The 17,943-nt window shown below is 38.6% G+C and overlaps 3 protein-coding genes across 4 annotated transcripts in view; 2 read left to right on the top strand and 1 right to left on the bottom strand.

The window, feature by feature from the left end:
• Nucleotides 1-17,943, top strand: part of LOC113643290 (low affinity immunoglobulin gamma Fc region receptor III-like) — a 546,637-nt gene that overhangs the window by 112,973 nt on the left and 415,721 nt on the right. The window lies entirely within an intron of this gene.
• Nucleotides 1-17,943, bottom strand: part of LOC113633966 (obscurin-like) — a 580,831-nt gene that overhangs the window by 234,283 nt on the left and 328,605 nt on the right. The gene's annotated exons all lie outside the window — the stretch shown is intronic.
• LOC113633976 (leukocyte immunoglobulin-like receptor subfamily B member 2) overlaps nt 1-17,943 on the top strand; it is a 284,910-nt gene that overhangs the window by 54,534 nt on the left and 212,433 nt on the right. The window lies entirely within an intron of this gene.

Genomic DNA, 17,943 nt, shown 5'->3' with positions numbered 1-17,943 from the left:
AACTGCATCGCATTTTTTTACTCGCAAAACTTCGTTGTAATTGGTTAATTTTTATTTTAATTCCGCCACCTTTCCCCACCCAGACAGCTGTCGTGTACCAACTTCACCGAGCGTTTACAGGGAGGAGACTTTACTTCATCAAGAGAAGCTGGTGTCATGCTGAAGCAGACTTAAGTAAAGTTGGCCACATATTCACAGGTTGGAGTTTCCCGAGTCAATAACTCCTGAGCTAAACGCTGTTACTACACAAATAACACCTCCTTTTTATAGTAGTAATGTAGAGAGGCAGCTACAATCCAATTTTCCTCAAAATCACAAGTCTCTATTTGCGGACGATATTTATTTGTATAATTTTTATGATTTTTTAAAAATATAAAAATAATTCCATAACTTCACTATTATGGGAATTATATTCTGTATATTCAAGAACTTCACTGTAATACACTTTTCCACATTTCATGTTAGAATAGATAAAAAAATGTTTGGAACATTCTGTAACTGAACCAACAATGCATAATTGAATGATAAATAGTTTTTATATAAGTGTATGAGTGCATTATGGTAGAGCGTTACGTTAGCATCGCAAAGGTTGTGGGTTCGATTCCCAGGGAACACAGATACTGATAAAATGTATGTAACTCAAATGCATTGTTAGTTTCTTTGGACAAAAGTGTCTGCTAAAGTCATGAATGTTAATGTTATGTAAATGCAAACATTGACTTCTGTGTGTTGTTTTTGCTTTTCTTGTTTTGGCAGCGTGGCAGGGAACAGGGGGGTTTAAGAGGTGGGCAGGGGTAGTAGTATACTCCTTTTTTTTTGAGGACTACACCACTGCTCTCCACCTATCCCTATCTTCTGCATCCTCAACACTTGCACCCACTAGCTTCATATCCTCATTAATTACATCTATGATGCTTTACCATTGCTTCGAAAAGTGTATTGCAAGAACTCTCTCTGAACTGCGTGAGCGCACACACAAAGACAGCTACAATAATGTATCATATTAATTTGAAACAGCAACCCAGAATATTTGTCACAAACATTGATTAAAACAATGATGACAATAATCACATGAAAAAAGGTAACACAAGGCAGAACACAGCGCGAACAGGCAACGGGAACATAGAACAGAAACACACAACATTCCAACAATGACTAACACCAGGGAAGTGAACAAACAGAGTAGATATAGCAAACAGGAACCAATCACAAAGCGGAGACAATCAGACACTAAGACAACACACCTGGGGAAGAGATTGAGTGCAATTAGTGTCCATGGTAACAAATGAGTGGGCGGAGCAAACAATCTTTGGTTCAGTCAACCAGAAGTCAGGACCGTGAAGCAGAAATTCCAAAAGAATTAAATGAATTCTAACTAATGTCATAATGTGTTAATTTTTTTAAAACTCAGTTAATTACAGGCTCGTATCTTACACCTGCTCTGTGATGGTAATGGTTCAGTATGAGCTTGTGTAAGTGTCTCATAGAAATTGTACAGTTAAAGGTATGAAAAAGGATGTCTGGTTTGATGAACCATGATTTCTGTTTCATGATGTAGATCAGGGGATTCAAACTCAAATTCACAGTGAAAAAAAAAGTTGGCTGATAAGTGTGAACATGGCGTATATACTATTTACTGTATGATGCAGGGGGAAGGCTCAGAATTTAGCACCAACATCTTGAATACATGCAACATGCAAATATTTTCAGTTTCACGCCTCCTCCCCTTCTTCACTGCTGAACTCACAAAACTGAATTTACAGTAAAAAAAGAAAGAAGCTAAACCACAACTGCTCACTTGTCTGTGTTTTCAGGTCTCTAAAAAACTGTCTTTTCCCTGTGTGTCAGTGTACAAGGCTAATGAGAAATGTTTATTTCTGTAGAATTTTTTGATAGATTTGACACAAATAAGGAAATGATACTAGACAATAGTTTGGTGATAGTGTGTATTAGAATAAACTTATTGCACTGAGATGCTTCACAGTACAAACCATAATAATAACAGGAATGTTACTGTAGGTTATAAGATATTTTCTCTATCAGTTTGGACACCTTTTAGTTTAAAAGAGTTCAGTGATGTTAGTTAAATTTACCCACATTATTACTTATTGCTTTTACACGTCCATCTTCACCCCTACACCCTTTTTCCACACATCCACTTCTTCACACCTAAATTTGCACCAACAAACTGTGACCTGCTCTCAGGCCTCTAACAGTGTCACTGCCCTGTGTGTGTACAGGACTAAAGAGTTTGCAGTTTGTTTCTGCACATTTATTGCTTTATATTTTACATAATAATAATAATAATAATAATAATAATAATAATAATAATAATAATAATAATAATAATAAATAATAAATAATGATTTGTATTTATTTTTATTAAATGTGCTGTGCATTACTTTGGTACTAAAGTGCATTAGAGTGAACATGTTCTTCTGCACAGACCATAATAGTAACAAAAAAGGAAATCTAGGTTATAAGGAATTTACTTAAAATTGCTAGTTAATGCTAAAATGTTTTTTTTTCCCCTGTATTTTTGGATACAGGAAACACCACCAGAAGGCAATCATCAACTACAGATTGCAACAATACAGACTAACTACCATTATATGATTTAAACCCTGTGTTTTAAACTTGCTCTACTTGTACTCTTACCTGTTGAACTATCATAGTTACTGAGAGTATTTACACATCAAACTAAACCCTTCTCATAACAGATATGGAGACACTGATCCACCTGAACGGTCATGATGAAGTACACACAATGTCCTAATCACACAATAAGCTCATCACTCAGGACATTCAGACTGCAGATGAACAACTTTATACCCCACCACTCACTCTAATGAAGACACAAAGAGAACATTTACTTACAGAGCATCACAGGCAGTGGACTGAGCTCCATCCTGTCCGTCTAATGACTGACTGACTGACAGAGCAAGGGTGTGTGTTAAAGTTTTACCACTTCCTGTTTGCTAATGGAGAGAATGTACAAGAGAGAGAGAGAGAGAGAGAGAGAGAGAGAGAGAGAGAGAGAGAGAGAGCCCACGACTGTCTATAACCTTTCTTGTATGTCTGGATAGGAGTTTGTTTGGATGTCTGGTGTATATGACAGGTGCAGGACTTATACATATTTACCATCAGTTCTGTTCGAAAGTTGTCAGTGTTGTTTGTGCTGTGTGGTTTTCCTGTCATAACATATTGTTTATATTGCAGTTATTGTTTACTGTCCAAATTTTTGACAAATTGATTGTTGCTTTTATCAAATCTTCTTAAAATTTTTCGAAGCTGAAAAGATGAAAAACAAACAAAAAAAAAACAGTTACCCAGATAATAATGTCCTCCTATGCAAATATAATCATAACCATCATAACCATTGTCTAAATGGTGCTGCTGTACAAAAAAAATTGTGTTCGAGCATACGCAACTCAGATCAGCCAGCAGGTTACATCCATTTGATATAAGGGGGCTCGGGGGTGTTTCTAGGGGGCTAGAGGCTGGGGGGCTAGAGGGCTAATTCCCGGTTAGCTCATAACCCTAACTAGATGTTTAAATTTGGTTCTCTTTTGGTGACAAAGCTAGGCAGGAACTACGTGTCAGGCGGATAACAGGTGGGAATTCAAACGTTGATATTTTTCACACTAATATGTGCACTTACAGGATGTCTTTGCACATCTATTAGCTTCCACTCTTGCAGGTGCAGTAATGAAATGGGGCAAAGCCACAATGGAGGAGATGTTCAAACAACATGCTTCAGAGCTCCTTAATCATGTAGCAGTGAGAAAGGGAGGGATTGGGGTTTATTGGTTATTTATTATCGACTGCTGTGTGTCAATTTTGGGCACACACAAGTGTTACATGCATTACATCAATGTCTGTACAGATAACATTCTTATAATATGACTGTTGCTACAACAATAAAACAAAATGATCTTTTTTTGCTGTTAACTGTGTATTGTGTTTACATCCACAGCATTTTACTACTTTTACACTTTATTCATTACAGACCTGTGTACTGCTCAGTGCTGCACTGTCCCATGTCAGTTACTGTACTGTACTGTTTGTACACATGCACTGTTTGTAGTATTGTGTAGGTCTGTGTAGTGAACTTAGTTCTGTGTTGTCTCCTATAGTTTCATGTAGCACAATGATCCCTGAGGAACGTTGTTTTATTTTACTGTGTACTGTACCGGCTGTATGTGGTTCAAGTGACAATAAAAGCTACTTGACTAAACACGAGTGACCTGGAGTCCCAGTTGATGTTGTCCACTCATAAAGAGTCTAAAGTGTTTACTTATGGTTTACAGGGCTCTCTTTGAAGACAGGCAAGATTGACATATTTTAAATATGGCCTTTAAATATGGCCTGGCCTAGAGTACTTGTCCTGAGCAGTTGTTGTCAGTGAACCGGGGCCCCCTGGCATCATCTCAGTTCCCCCAGTTTGAGAACCACTGGCCTAGACTACTTGTTCCATCTCAGGGCACCCAGTTTGAGAACCACTGGCCTAAACTACTTGTTCTGAGCAGGTGTTGTCAGTGAACTGGAGGCCCCTGGCACCATCTCTGGGCCCCCGGTTTGAGGACCACTGGCCTAGACTACTTGTTCTGAGCAGGTGTTGTCAGTGAACAGGCTTTAAAACTGTTGGCTAAGTTACAGACACTCATGAAAAACTCATGCTCATTATCTGGGAAACATCACTAACAGCAGTCAAAATGTCATTGTTTGTGTCAAACAAGTGAATATGTTGTAACATTAAAACAGGGGATCATGACTTAAGCCGCCTTCACACTGCACCTGACAAACAAACGGACACGACTGTCGGATTTGGTCCCCTAGTGGCAGTTGCACGGAATGTGCAATATGATCGTGTAGACGTCAACATGGGAGAGAAGCTAATTCTTGCTGTCTAGGAAAACCCATTACTATATGATCGTGACACCCGAAAATAACCACGAAAATCTTCTCCATTAAGGCGCAACTCTTGCACTAAACGGTGATACTCACCGAGACTTTTTCTCTGAGTCAGGTAGTGTTTTATCCACACTGATTTGCAATGTTTTCTTTTGCGTCTAAAGTAAAGGAGGGCAAAAGCTAGAGCCTGTATTCTCCCTCCATTTATCATGGTAAATGAATGAATGAATTAATGAAGGAGTAAATACAAATAATCAATGCAACAATAAATCCAGAAAGACCGCAAATAATTTTTGAGGAAACATGGACACAACATTAAAAATAATACATTATAAATATTCATAATTTATTACTTTTTTATCAATAACAATGTATGTGATGCCGTGCCATCCACGGCACAACACGGAAAATGACCACTAGGGGATGAGGCTGCATCAACTTCGTTGTAGCTTTTAAACATTAAATCCTCTAAATACCCGGTTAAACTTATTTTTGTTTCAAAGCTTAGACTCTCAAGATTTTATTAAGCCCACACACAAAGCATAATATGATTTATAGCCGTCATACTAATTGAATCAAAATTGGTAGTGAACTGAACTAGGCGGCACTAGACCAGTTGTTCCCCTACTTTTAGACACTTCCCTTTCTTTACTGGGGTAATATTTTCCAAAACAAATGCTTGTAAAAAATACCCAAGAGTCCAAGGAACTGGAATCTGTAAGCCTTTTAATCCAAAACGCTTTGGTCGCCTCACAAATATTACGTTTCTGACCGAAAACTGGAAACAGCAGTTCACTTCCATCCATTGTTTCGGCTCTCACTTCTCCTATGAGGCTTATAAAACTACACTGTTGCATCACATTTGTAGTCCAGGGCCTAACGAATCAAACAAGCCCTCACTTGAGCCAATCGGCTCCTGTAGTGCAGAGATAGATGGCTGAGAAGCCAATGATGTCTCTCCATCCTAGGTGGGACACCCTCCCTTTGACTGACAATTGCTCCCTCCAGTAGCAATTTCATGATCCAGGACCTTTACAGCTCTTTAGCCAATAAGGAGACGATTCCAACGGTATGCAACATGACACGTTTCTGATGCCTCAGCTGCGCAGAAATGGCTGTGCAATGGATTTATTGCACAATTCTCGAACTTTTCACACTCTCACGCCTCAGGATGTCAGGTTACAGGCCTTTTTTCAGAGCAGGCTTCTAGGCAGAGAGGTTCTCTTTGTTTTAGGCCTTTTAAACTGAGCATGCAGTCTTTTAATTCAAAGTTATACAGTTTTATCCACACTGATTTGCAATGTTTTCTGTTGTGTCTAAAGTAAAGCATTTATTAAATAGTCTCTGTTGTCATATACTCCAAAGTTGTCTGTAGTAATGGTCTGAAGGAACAATAAAGAAATATAATCACACACAATATTCTGAGAAGACGTGTTAACATTATAACTTCTCTTTCCTATAATAAGAACAATAAAATGAGAGAAAATTTATTTATTTATTTATTTATTTATTTAATGGTTTTGTGATTATAGCTTAAAATAGCTTAAAGGTGGATTTTTCCTTTTCCCCCGACAGAGTAATACAGTTTATATAATTTCACTATTTTAGGTCACATGGCACTATTCCTGTTGTGGGTGGGAAAGAAATATGTGTTTTTAATCACAACACAGAAATGTTTTTGTGACTAAAATTATTCATTTTCACACTCAAAGTCATATGTAACAGTGTGTAAATAAGTGAAATGTTTAATGTCTCTGTTAAGTTTCTACATAAATGGGGACAGCGCCCTCTATCTGTTGAATGATGGCATATTGGAGTGAAATCTGGAGTTTCACACTGCAGATTTAATGGGACATGATGTGGGTAAGTTGTGTTCTTTGAGTGTTTCAGAGATTTATCAGTAAAAGTGATTAAAACACAAAAGATACTCAATATCAAGTATTCAATTCAGTATCAAGTATTTTTGTAACGAACATGTTCTGGTCATGTGATCTAATATAATTAATGTGTGTGTGCAGCCACAAACCCTACAAATGTTTATAATAATATATAGGTAATTGTCTCCTGTGGGCCCACCACCTGCAGGAGAAACCGTAAGGGGCCGGTGCAATGTGGATTGGGTGGCAGTCGAAGGCGGGAGCCTCGGCGACCCAATCTCCGGACACGGAATCTGACTCTAGGGACATGGAATGTCACCTCGCTGGGGGGAAGGAGCCTGAGCTGGTGCAGGAAATTGAGAGATACCGACTAGAGATAGTTGGGCTCGCCTCCACGCACAGCTTGGGCTCTGGAACCCAACTCCTCGAGAGAGGCTGGACTCTCTACTACACTGGAGTTGCCCGCGGTGAGAGGCAGCGGGCTGGTGTGGGCTTGCTCATTGTTCACCAACTCTCCAACCTCGCTGCTTAGTCTCTAGTTCTTTAAGGGGGTTGAACCATCCTTCTCTGGGAGAATGAGTTAAAACTGTATGCTGGTCACTTCCTAGGATGTTTCTTCATGAAGGGTTCCAGTGACAGTCCAGGAGTTCTTGTAGAGTCCAGTGGGAAGACCATCTGTTCCTTTTGTTTGACATGGAGAGAGGGCTTCTTGACAACAGCAGTCACTTCATCAGTGACGTGTTCCGTGTCCAAAGAGTCCCTCTTCTACAAGTTTATAACAGGAGGCCCTGTAGAAGATCACTTCTACAACGTTCCTCTGAGTGTAGAGTAGATGTCCATATAAATGTATATCTAGAGGTCCAAATAAAATAGAATTTCTTCTCCGTCAGATTGTGTCTAAATTTCTCGTGTATCTTTATGCTCCATTCAAGTCTTGTTTGCCAACATACAATCAGCTATGATGACAGACGTAGCTGTAGAATCAAGCTCTGTTTAAAAACCATGGATTCCGGTCTATTGAATGAATCCAGGGAATGGCATTGAATGGCATTTTCCACTCCCTCTTTGTCTCATCTTTTGGTTCAAGTCAACCAGAAGTTAGGACCATAAAGCAGAAACCTCCTAATGCATTAACTGTAATATTTTATATTGTATAATCAATTCTAATGTAGTATTCTAACCTCCGTACCACTGCAATTCTAACTAATGTCATAATGTGTTTAATTTTTTTTAAACTCAGTTAATTACAGGCTCGTATCTTACACCTGCTCTGTGATGGTAATGGTTCAGTATGAGTTTGTTTAAGTGGCTCATAGAAATTGTACAGTTGAAGGTATGAAAAAGGATGTTATGGTAGACAGAGGGAGAGGGCAATGGAGTAACAACCAGATGTATTTATTATAACATGCAACATAAACCAGGTAGACCGTATAAACGATAGCAGGGATGCAGATATTGGTGCAGGTGAGAGACGCAACTCTACACACAAACACAAATGACAGTCACAGATAGCAGATGAGACCTTGCTGAACTTGACAGAAAACAGGACGAAGAAAACAATAATGACGAGACCTGGAAGAGACGAATAAATCCACAAAGGGTTAGAAGTCAGGTAGGTAGCATCAATACATGTGGAAGCGATGTATGTAGTAAAGAGACTGGATGAAGAATGAATAAATGAACAGTCCTTATATACTGTGAACAGTGGTGCTTCTAGGATTTTTCTGTAACAGGGGCCACATTTTACTTTCAGGGGCCAAGTACAGGGTACATTTAAGCACACGAAATAATTTATTAAATATGGTGCAAATACATTTTGCCAGTCAACTCTAATAAAAGCCAGGAAAGTTCTTAATGATTTTTTTCATTTATTTATACTGTGCATAAAGGACACAATGCATCACACACACACACACACACACACACACACACACACACACACACACACACACACACACACACACACACACACACACTAAAGCACAGCAATTAATTAATCAAATACAATACAATTTACAGTGTGGATGTATTTATACCTCCCAGCTTAAACATCTCACACAGTACACTCTAATAAGGTAAAGTGCAGCAGAACAAATTCAGAACAAAGAGGTATTTTAATATGTACGTCTGTTACCATAACACTGTTTTCAAATACAATACAATTTACAGCGTGGATATTTTTACGTAAACATTTGTTTCTTATTTCTCATCTTTTTTACATATTGTCAGAAAAACAAATTGCAATTTAAGCCCTTTTTTTGATGAGATAAACAACTTTGATGCATTGCAAAGCAGCATTAACATACTGTAGGAGCAACAACTTGCACCTCCCAGCTTAAACACCTCCCACATCTCTCTCTCTCTCTTTGTCTTTCTCTCACTCAATTTCTTTCATTTACTCATTCACACATACCCACACCCATACACACATACACATAAAAAAAGAAGAATTCTCTGATTGCTGTGGTTGGCTTAGAGGTCTTCACGGGTCCACTTAGATCCGAAAACCCAAGGTCCGACCCGAGACCCAAGCGGGTTCGGGTCTAAAAGTTTCACGTGTGCCTCGGACACGGGTCGGGTATAATAATAGCGGTATCGGGAAATTTAAAATTAATGTGTTTTTACCGAACAGACCCGAATTACTGTATCTCGTGTGTGTGCATCAATTCGAGTCCTTTTCCAACCTCTCCTCTGTTTGCCAAGACCGCTTGCGACATGTGGCTGGCGACGTGTGGCTGGCGGTAAGCTAATTTTCGTTGAAACAGACCTGTCAATCAATTTTGAATCCACTCAGTAGCAGTTACTTTAGTGTAGAGTTATGCAACATTCGGGTCCAGTCGGGTTAAAAAAAAATTGCCGTCGGGTCGGGTCGGACTCGGGTATAAAGCGGCCTTCACACTGAACACGACAAACGACCGCCGATAAACCGGAAGTCATTCATTTCCTATGGAGAGTCGCAAGGTCGCTGTGTGAGGTGCCGACCATCTGCGGATCTGTAATTTTCGGATCCATTTTGAGCGTTGGATCCGTTAAGAAATTTGAACTTTTGCGACTACACCGCATCCGATATGCCGGCCGATGTGATGTATTCCAATGTTGTCCAATCAGGATCGTGTGCGCGAGGTGATAATTATTAAAAAGTATTAACATAAACTTTAGTAATTTTTAAACTTTATCCAAAACAATCTTTTTGTTTTAAATACAGTGTTATTGATAAAGTAATAAATGATTAATATTAATATTGTGTTATGATATGATATGTGTTATGATATGTATTATTTTTAATGTTGTTCCCATGTTTCCTCAAAAATTATTCGCGGTCTTTCTTGATTGCATTGATTGTTTGTACTCCTAACTTCATTCACCATGATAAATGCTAATTAAGTTTGCAAACATTTAGCCCATTTCGGTAACACGCTTCCATGCTTCATTTTTCCTGTAAGCATTTCTGTATGATTCATGAGTTGGATCATAAAGTAACGGGTGTTCAGAGACCACGAGAATCTTCTCTTCCATGTTGACGTCTACACGATCATATTGCACATTACATGCGACTGTCACTAGGGGACCAAATCCGACAGTCGTGTCCGTTTGTCGTGTGCAGTGTGAATGCCGCCTAATTTTTTACTCGGGTTTGTCTTGGGTCGGGTCTTTATTAAAAAAAATATATATATATATACGGGTTCGGGTAAAAAGTGCTTCGGGTCACTTCGAGTCGGGTAAAGTTTTTTAGACCGGAGAAGACCTCTTGCTTGGAGCTGAAACGCCTGACAAATTCATCCAAATCTAATGACATGGCCCGTCGGGATTCAATGCTTATCCCAAGTTGCATCGACACATTACTGCCACGAGTGCCGCCAATTGTTTGTGGGTGGAATTGCATCTGTGATCGTTGTGAAAAATTCTCCGGTTGCTCTTCTCGTCGACGATTGATGGAACGGGGGCCAATCAGATTTCACCAGGTGCCAGGGCCCCACCTCTAGAACCGCCCCTGACTGTGAACAGGTGATTGGTAACAGGTGATGGTAATTAGTAGTCAGGCGAAGCGGAGCATTGCGGGAGAGTGAGTGTGGAGTGTGGCGAATCCTTAACAGATGTCTGGTCTGATGAATCAGGGGTTCTGCTTCATGATGAAGATGATCAGAATTTAATGACAAAAGCATGAATCCATGACCCAAAGGTTTTCTTGACACATATTTCATCACTTAATACCAATTGAGCATTGTTTTAATTTGGTCTATTTATGTACAGAATTTATGGATTTATAATTCAGTCAGGACCATTGTGTCAAATGAGGATTTATTAGATGATATGCATACAGTTAGTGTTGGGTTTATGGTTCTGTTCTGGGCAAAAATCCACGAGCCCATCCGTGCGCATGCATGGACAGAGCGGGGGAGCAACTAGAAAATAAAATAGACCCCCCATATAACAGCAGAACCATTAATCACACATAGTATTAAATATGTAGAGAGGCAGGGAGAGAAGAAAAAACTAATACGTGATGAAGAATTATAATTAGTTCCGGCTGGGTGGAGTCGCTGTTGGAGGAGGGAGTTTAAATCGCAGCAACAGCGATGCGCTAGAAAGGAGCTCAAAGAATGGAAATTTAAAGGGTCGGACAATATAGATGTGGTAACCAGATTGGTGCGCGTCATATACAGTTGATTAACAGCTGATCCATGCTTGACGACATGGCCTGCCTGAACTAACGTGATGCTTGTTTGGCTAATTCCAATTAAAAAAAATCATGAAAACAATGGCAACAGCAGATCCAGGCCCTCACATTTGCCTGCAATATCACTGTCCATGAAAATACAAGCCATGCACCTTGGGTCTTCTGCTTGGGTATCTCCCTAGGTTGGCAGATGATGTCACTTTTAAGCAATTGATGTGCCTGATTATTATTCGGATGCTAAGTCCTAGTTATGACTGCAATGGAAACTGCACAGAAACATTCTTCAGCTGAGCAGCAACAATCTCACTGAACGGGAATCACTTGGTTGGAGGAGACCGAGTGCTTGTAGAGAATAAAAGAGAATGTGGGGAAGAAGTTGAACGATAAGTGTGAAGATGGGGTATATACTATTTACTGTATGATGAAGAAGGAAGGCTCAGAATTTAGCACCAACATCTTGAATGCAGACATACAAAATATTTTCAGCTTCACACCTCCTCCCCTTCTTCACTGCTGAACTCACAACACTGAATATAAAAAAAGAAAGAAGCTAAACCACAACTGCTGACTTGTCTGTGTTCTCAGTTCTCTAAAAAACTGTCTTTACCCTGTGTGTGTCAGTGTACAAGACTAATGAGAAGTGTTTATTTCTGTAGAATTCTTTGATAGATTTGACACAAATAAGTAAATGATACTAGACAATAGTTTGGTGATAGTGTGTATTAGAATAAACTTATTGCACTGAGATGCTTCACAGTACAGACCATAATAATAACAGGAATGTTACTGTAGGTTTTAAGATATTTTCTCTGTTTATCAGTTTGGACACCTTTTAGTTTAAAAGAGTTCAGTGATGTTAGTTAAATTTACCCACATTATTACTTATTGCTTTTACACGTCCATCTTCACCCCTACACCCTTTTTTCACACATCTGCTTCTTCACATCTAAATTTGCACCAACAAACTGTGACCTGCTCTCAGGCCTCTAACAGTGTCACTGCCCTGTGTGTGTACAGGACTAATGAGAAGTGTTTGTTTCTGCACATTTATTGCTTTAATATTTACATAATAATAATAATAATAATAATAATAATAATAATAATAATAATAATAATAATAATAATAGTGATAATTAATAAATAATGATTTGTATTTCTTTTTATTAAATGTGCTGTGCATTACTTTGGTACTAAAGCGCAATAGAGTGAACATGTTCTTCTGCACAGACCATAATAGTAACAAAAAAGGAAATGTAGGTTATAAGGAATTTACTTAAAATTGCTAGTTAATGCTAAGATGCGTTTTTAAACATTTTTGTATACAGGAAACACCACCAGAAGACAATCATCAACTACCGATTCAAACAATACAGACTTGTTTACTCTCATTATATGATTTAAACCCTGTGTTTTATGCTTTCCCTACTTGTACTCTTCCTGTTGAACTACCAGACTTACTGAGAGTATTTACACATCAAACTAAACCCTTCTCATAACAGATATGGAGACACTGATCCACCTGAACAGTCATGATGAAGTACACACAATGTCCTAAATCACACAATAAGCTCATCACTCAGGACTAATGAAGACACAAAGAGAACATTTACTTACAGAGCATCACAGGCAGTGGACTGAGCTCCATCCTGTCCGTCTAATGACTGACTGACTGACAGAGCAGGGGTGTGTGTTAAAGTTTTACCACTTCCTGTTTGCTAATAGAGAGAGCATACAGAAATAAAGAGAGAGAGAGAGAGAGAGAGAGAGAGAGAGAGAGAGAGAGTAGAATAGAAGTATAGTGGTGTGAAAGTGTTGCTGATTGCTTCTTGATTATTATATTTCTTCACGTTTGTCACACTTTAAAGTTTCAGATCATCAAACAAATTGAAATATAAGTCAAATATAACACAAGCAAACACAACATGCATTTTTTAAAATGTAGGTTTTAATTATTAAGGGAAAACAAAATCCAAACCTACATGGCCCTGTGTGAAAAGGTGCTTGCCCCCTAAAATTAATAACTGGCTGTGCCGCCCTTAGCAGCAAGAACTGCAATCAAGCGTTTGCAGTAAGTGACGTGACATACAGCTAAGTACGGTGACCCATACTCAGAATTCGTTCTCTGCAATTAACCCATCCGAAGTGCACACACACAGCAGTGAACACACACACACCGTGAACACACACCCAGAGCAGTGGGCAGCCATTTATGCTGCACCGCCCGGGGAGCAGTTAGGGGGTTTGGTGCTTTGCTCAAGGGCACCTCAGTCGTGGCCTCAGTCGTGGCCAGGCCGAGACTCGAATCCACAACCTTTGGGTTACGAATCAGACTGTCTAACCATTAGGCCACGACTGCCCGACAGTAACTTGCAATGAGTCTGTTACAGTGCTGCGGAGGAAATTTGATCCACTCATCTTTGTAGAATTGTTGTAATTCAGCTACGTTTTTGAGCATGAACCGCCTTTTTAAGGACATGCCACAGCATCTCAATAGGATTCAGGTCAGGACTTTGACTGTTCGCTTCAGCTTGAGGTCACAAACAGATAGCCACAGATTTTCCTTCAGGATTTTATGGTAGACAGCAGAATTCATGGTTTTATTTATCACAGTAAGTCTTCCAGGTCCTGAAGCAGCCAAACAGCCCCAGACCATCACACTACCACCACCATATTTTACTGTTGGTATGATGTTCTTTTTCTGAAATGCTGTATTACTTTTACACCAGATGTAATGGGACACACACCTTATATAACTGTTCAACTTTTGTCTCATCAGACCACAGAGTATTTTCCCAAAAGGGGATCATCAAGATGTTTTCTGGCAAATCTGAGATAATCATTAATGTTCTTTTTGCTCAGCAGCGAATTTCATCTTTGAACTCTGCCATGCAGGCCATTTTTTGCTTGGTTTCTTTTTAATGGTCGAGTCATGAACACTGATCTTAACTGAGGCAAATAAGGCATGCAGTTCTTTGGATGTTGTTGTGGGGTCTTTTGTGACATCTTGGGTGAGTCGTCGCTGCGTTCTTTTGGGGTAATTTTGGTCAGCCGTCCACTCCTGGGAAGGTTCACCACTGTTCACTGCTTGGTGTGTTGTGTTCCTGATGTGGGGTTTTTTGTATTTGTAAAGGAAATTTAATTTGTATTTGATGTAATAAATATTCATTTTCATGCACTCATTTCATTTGGATCTAGTTCAAATTCTGGTTTATTTATTATTACTTGTTTTACTTGAATTGTTTTTGTTTCCAAAATTGTATATTTTTGCAATTTCTTCTGTAGGTTGATCTGGACAGAGAGGAACAATCTCAGGTCAGTAAATGAGCTGAACAAGGTTTGTATTACCTTTTGTATTTACACACATACAAGGTTAAGCGCAGGGTTAGGTGCACAAGGTGGGAAAATCCAAACACAGTGGACTATTTGTAATTTCATTGATCATGTTTTCATTTTCTTTCGCAAATTTTATTTCTCATATACAAACACAGTATGACATACAGTGAAATGCTTTTGGTCTGTCTGAAATTTCAATAATATATTACAAGAAAAAAATAATAGAAATAACTATTCAAATTTGACAAACATGTCATCACATAAATAAAATCCAGTTTAATCAACTTGGAGAATTCTGCAATTTGTTCTCCTTCTGTCACTGTGTGCACCACTGCTGCCCTCTGCTGGCTACTGGTGATAGTAGCATGATCTCACAGTAACAAACTGGATTTAATATTAATACAGTATAATATGCAAGAAACATTCATGTTACACTTGTCCCTTAAAAGTGTGTGATTTAGATCTAAGCTTCTTACTCTCTCAACCCAGAAATACAGAAGTGGTAGAACTAATAATGAAAAAACACAAAACACAATTAGTTCTGCACCATATTTCAGATAACAGTCAATAAACTTAGTATGTATACAATACAAAACAAGTTTAACTATTGAGTTAATCTCAGTCCTGCACTAAACAAACCTATTAGTCTTTACATCCTCCCAATGCTTGCAATTAATCTTGTTTTCCAAATCGTTGTCTTTTTTTAAAGATATATTTCTCAGTTTTTACTATTGTTTTAACAGACTGTAAGCTTTATTGGAGATTACACACACATTGACCTTCACTCATGAGGAGGTTTGCAGACATTAACTAAACAAATCCATTCAGAACAGTGACAGTGTCTAGAAGACGCTAAGCAAATAACAGCAGGACATTAAAATGACAAATCAGTATTATTTTAAAATCCACACAAAACCATAAAGAAAGAGAAATTCTGAAATGATCTTTTTCAGTAAATGTTTATTCTTTTTATAGATTACTTTTTATAACTTTTCTCACTCCTCTATGACTGCATTCTTAATCCTGTCTTTATCAGTGTGACCTGTTAAAGAAAATTAAAAAGTAATTTCTTTCATTAATTAAAGAACGTTATGTGAAATATAGAGACATACTGAAAGAGTTCTTACCTCGAGCTCTGTAACATATGAGCAGCAGAATGATGGTCACCAGCAGATACGGAGAGGCCGTCACCACACTACAGATCAGCATGAGCACTGAGAATGGAGCTTCTACAGGTGATGGAGCTGAAGCAGAATAAAATAATAATTATAATGATTTTTGATTCATGCTGAACTGTTTAGATGTTTTACTTAAACTGCAAATAAGTTCAACTCATTAAATCATAGTTGTATTTAAATAATTTCTCACGTCTGACTGAGACCCAGCTTTTCAGTGACTCTCCTCTCTCTGGGTGTTCACAGTGGTAGAAACCTTCATCTGACTTTGAGACAGTTTGGATGATCATCTCTCCTGTAGTCTGGTTCTGGAGAACTGATCCATCTTTATAGAAATCAGCTCGGAGGTTTGAGGGATTTGGGTTGTGATATAAACAGCGTAGAGTCAGAGGATGTCCCTCAGTCACAGGATGGACAGGACTCTCCAGGATCACATCACCATCTAGAACACAGAAAATCACTAACAAGAAAATCCACACACTATGATGTGTCTGTAGATAATAAATAAAGGTTCACTAATTTATCTGTATACAACTTAAATCCTTATAAACCTGTGGAGTCTGGAGGTTTTTCATCTATATCTTAAGAAAATGTTTTTGTCTTCATGAACAGCTTCTCCCAAGTGAAATCTCAGAGTTCTAAATATTCTGTAATGAATCTTTTCCCTTTTCCTTTAACATTAAACACACTACATGAAGACTCACCATGCACTGTGATGTTGACAGGATTACTGTTTTCTCCAGATTCAGACACACACCAGTAAACTCCAGTGTAGGATGTGGAGAGGAAGCTGATGTTACATGTAGATCCTGTAACTGATCCCCAGTGTGAACAATCTAACACTCTCTCACTGTGTGTGTATCGTCTCACTGTCCATCCAGTAGACTTACTCTGGTCCTCACAGCTCAGTGAGAGAGAGTCATTAGTAAAGTGTTGAGTTCTGCTGGGATTGATGATCAGAGAGACTGGAGGAGATTCACCTTAAACAGAAAAGAGCCATTTAAAGTGGCAATAAACAAAATAATGAGTCAAAACACAAAGAAATGACTGTAATGTGATGTAAATTGCAGTATTTATTTTCCAGTAAAACGCTGTTTTATTCTTTTACAAAAAAAATGATTAGATAATTTGAGCAGTCAAATGAGCCAATGTACAGGATTATGATTTATTTTATACCATAAATATATTTACATCCTCTCTGTACCTGAATCTGTTTAGAAGACATTTTCTGAAGACATTATCTCAGAATAATTTATGTATACTTGGTCACATACAGAATGTTTACCTGCTCTGACTTTTAATAAAATCCTCCTTCACAGAAATCCACAACCATGTCCTGAGTCCTATATATGTGTATCATACACATACTTTATTTATACACACAATTGCATAAATACTGCATTAATCTGATGTTACATTCACACTTTTAAAGTCTACACTTCAACACAACAGATAATTTTCCTCACCAGTGATCCATAGTGGCTGTAGATTGCTGTACTGTGTGTGAAGGGCTGGTTCTCCTCTCTCTCCTCTGCACATATAAACTCCTGTGTGTTTAAGAGCAGCAGGACTGAGAGTGTATTTGCCTCCAGATCCTCTGCTGCTGTCTGAGAGGAGCTCCACATACACAATATAGCCACGATTATTATTTATTCCAGTTAATCCGTCTCTGTAGGGAACAACTGTGTACCAGCTGAATGTCCAGTCTGTAGAGGAGTCTGTAACCTCACAGCTTAGAGTCACTGAGTCTCCTTCAGTCAGCCAGCTGTGTGGAGATACACTCAGTACTGCCTGTGGTCTCTCTGTTACACAGGAAATACAAGATATTTTTGAATCTAGTTTTACTTAATACAAAGTAAGACATTTTCATGCACATTTTCACCTGACACACACCTGATACAGTCAGTGTAATAACATCACTGGAGTGTGAGGAGCGTGAGCCTCCTCTCTCTGTTCCTCTACAGGT

The sequence above is a fragment of the Tachysurus fulvidraco genome, chromosome 1 (genome assembly GCF_022655615.1).
Source record: "Tachysurus fulvidraco isolate hzauxx_2018 chromosome 1, HZAU_PFXX_2.0, whole genome shotgun sequence".
Classification (NCBI taxonomy): Eukaryota; Metazoa; Chordata; class Actinopteri; order Siluriformes; family Bagridae; genus Tachysurus; species Tachysurus fulvidraco.
The sequence above is the reverse complement of the archived record's forward strand: the minus strand, read 5'-3'. Positions and strand labels throughout refer to the sequence as shown.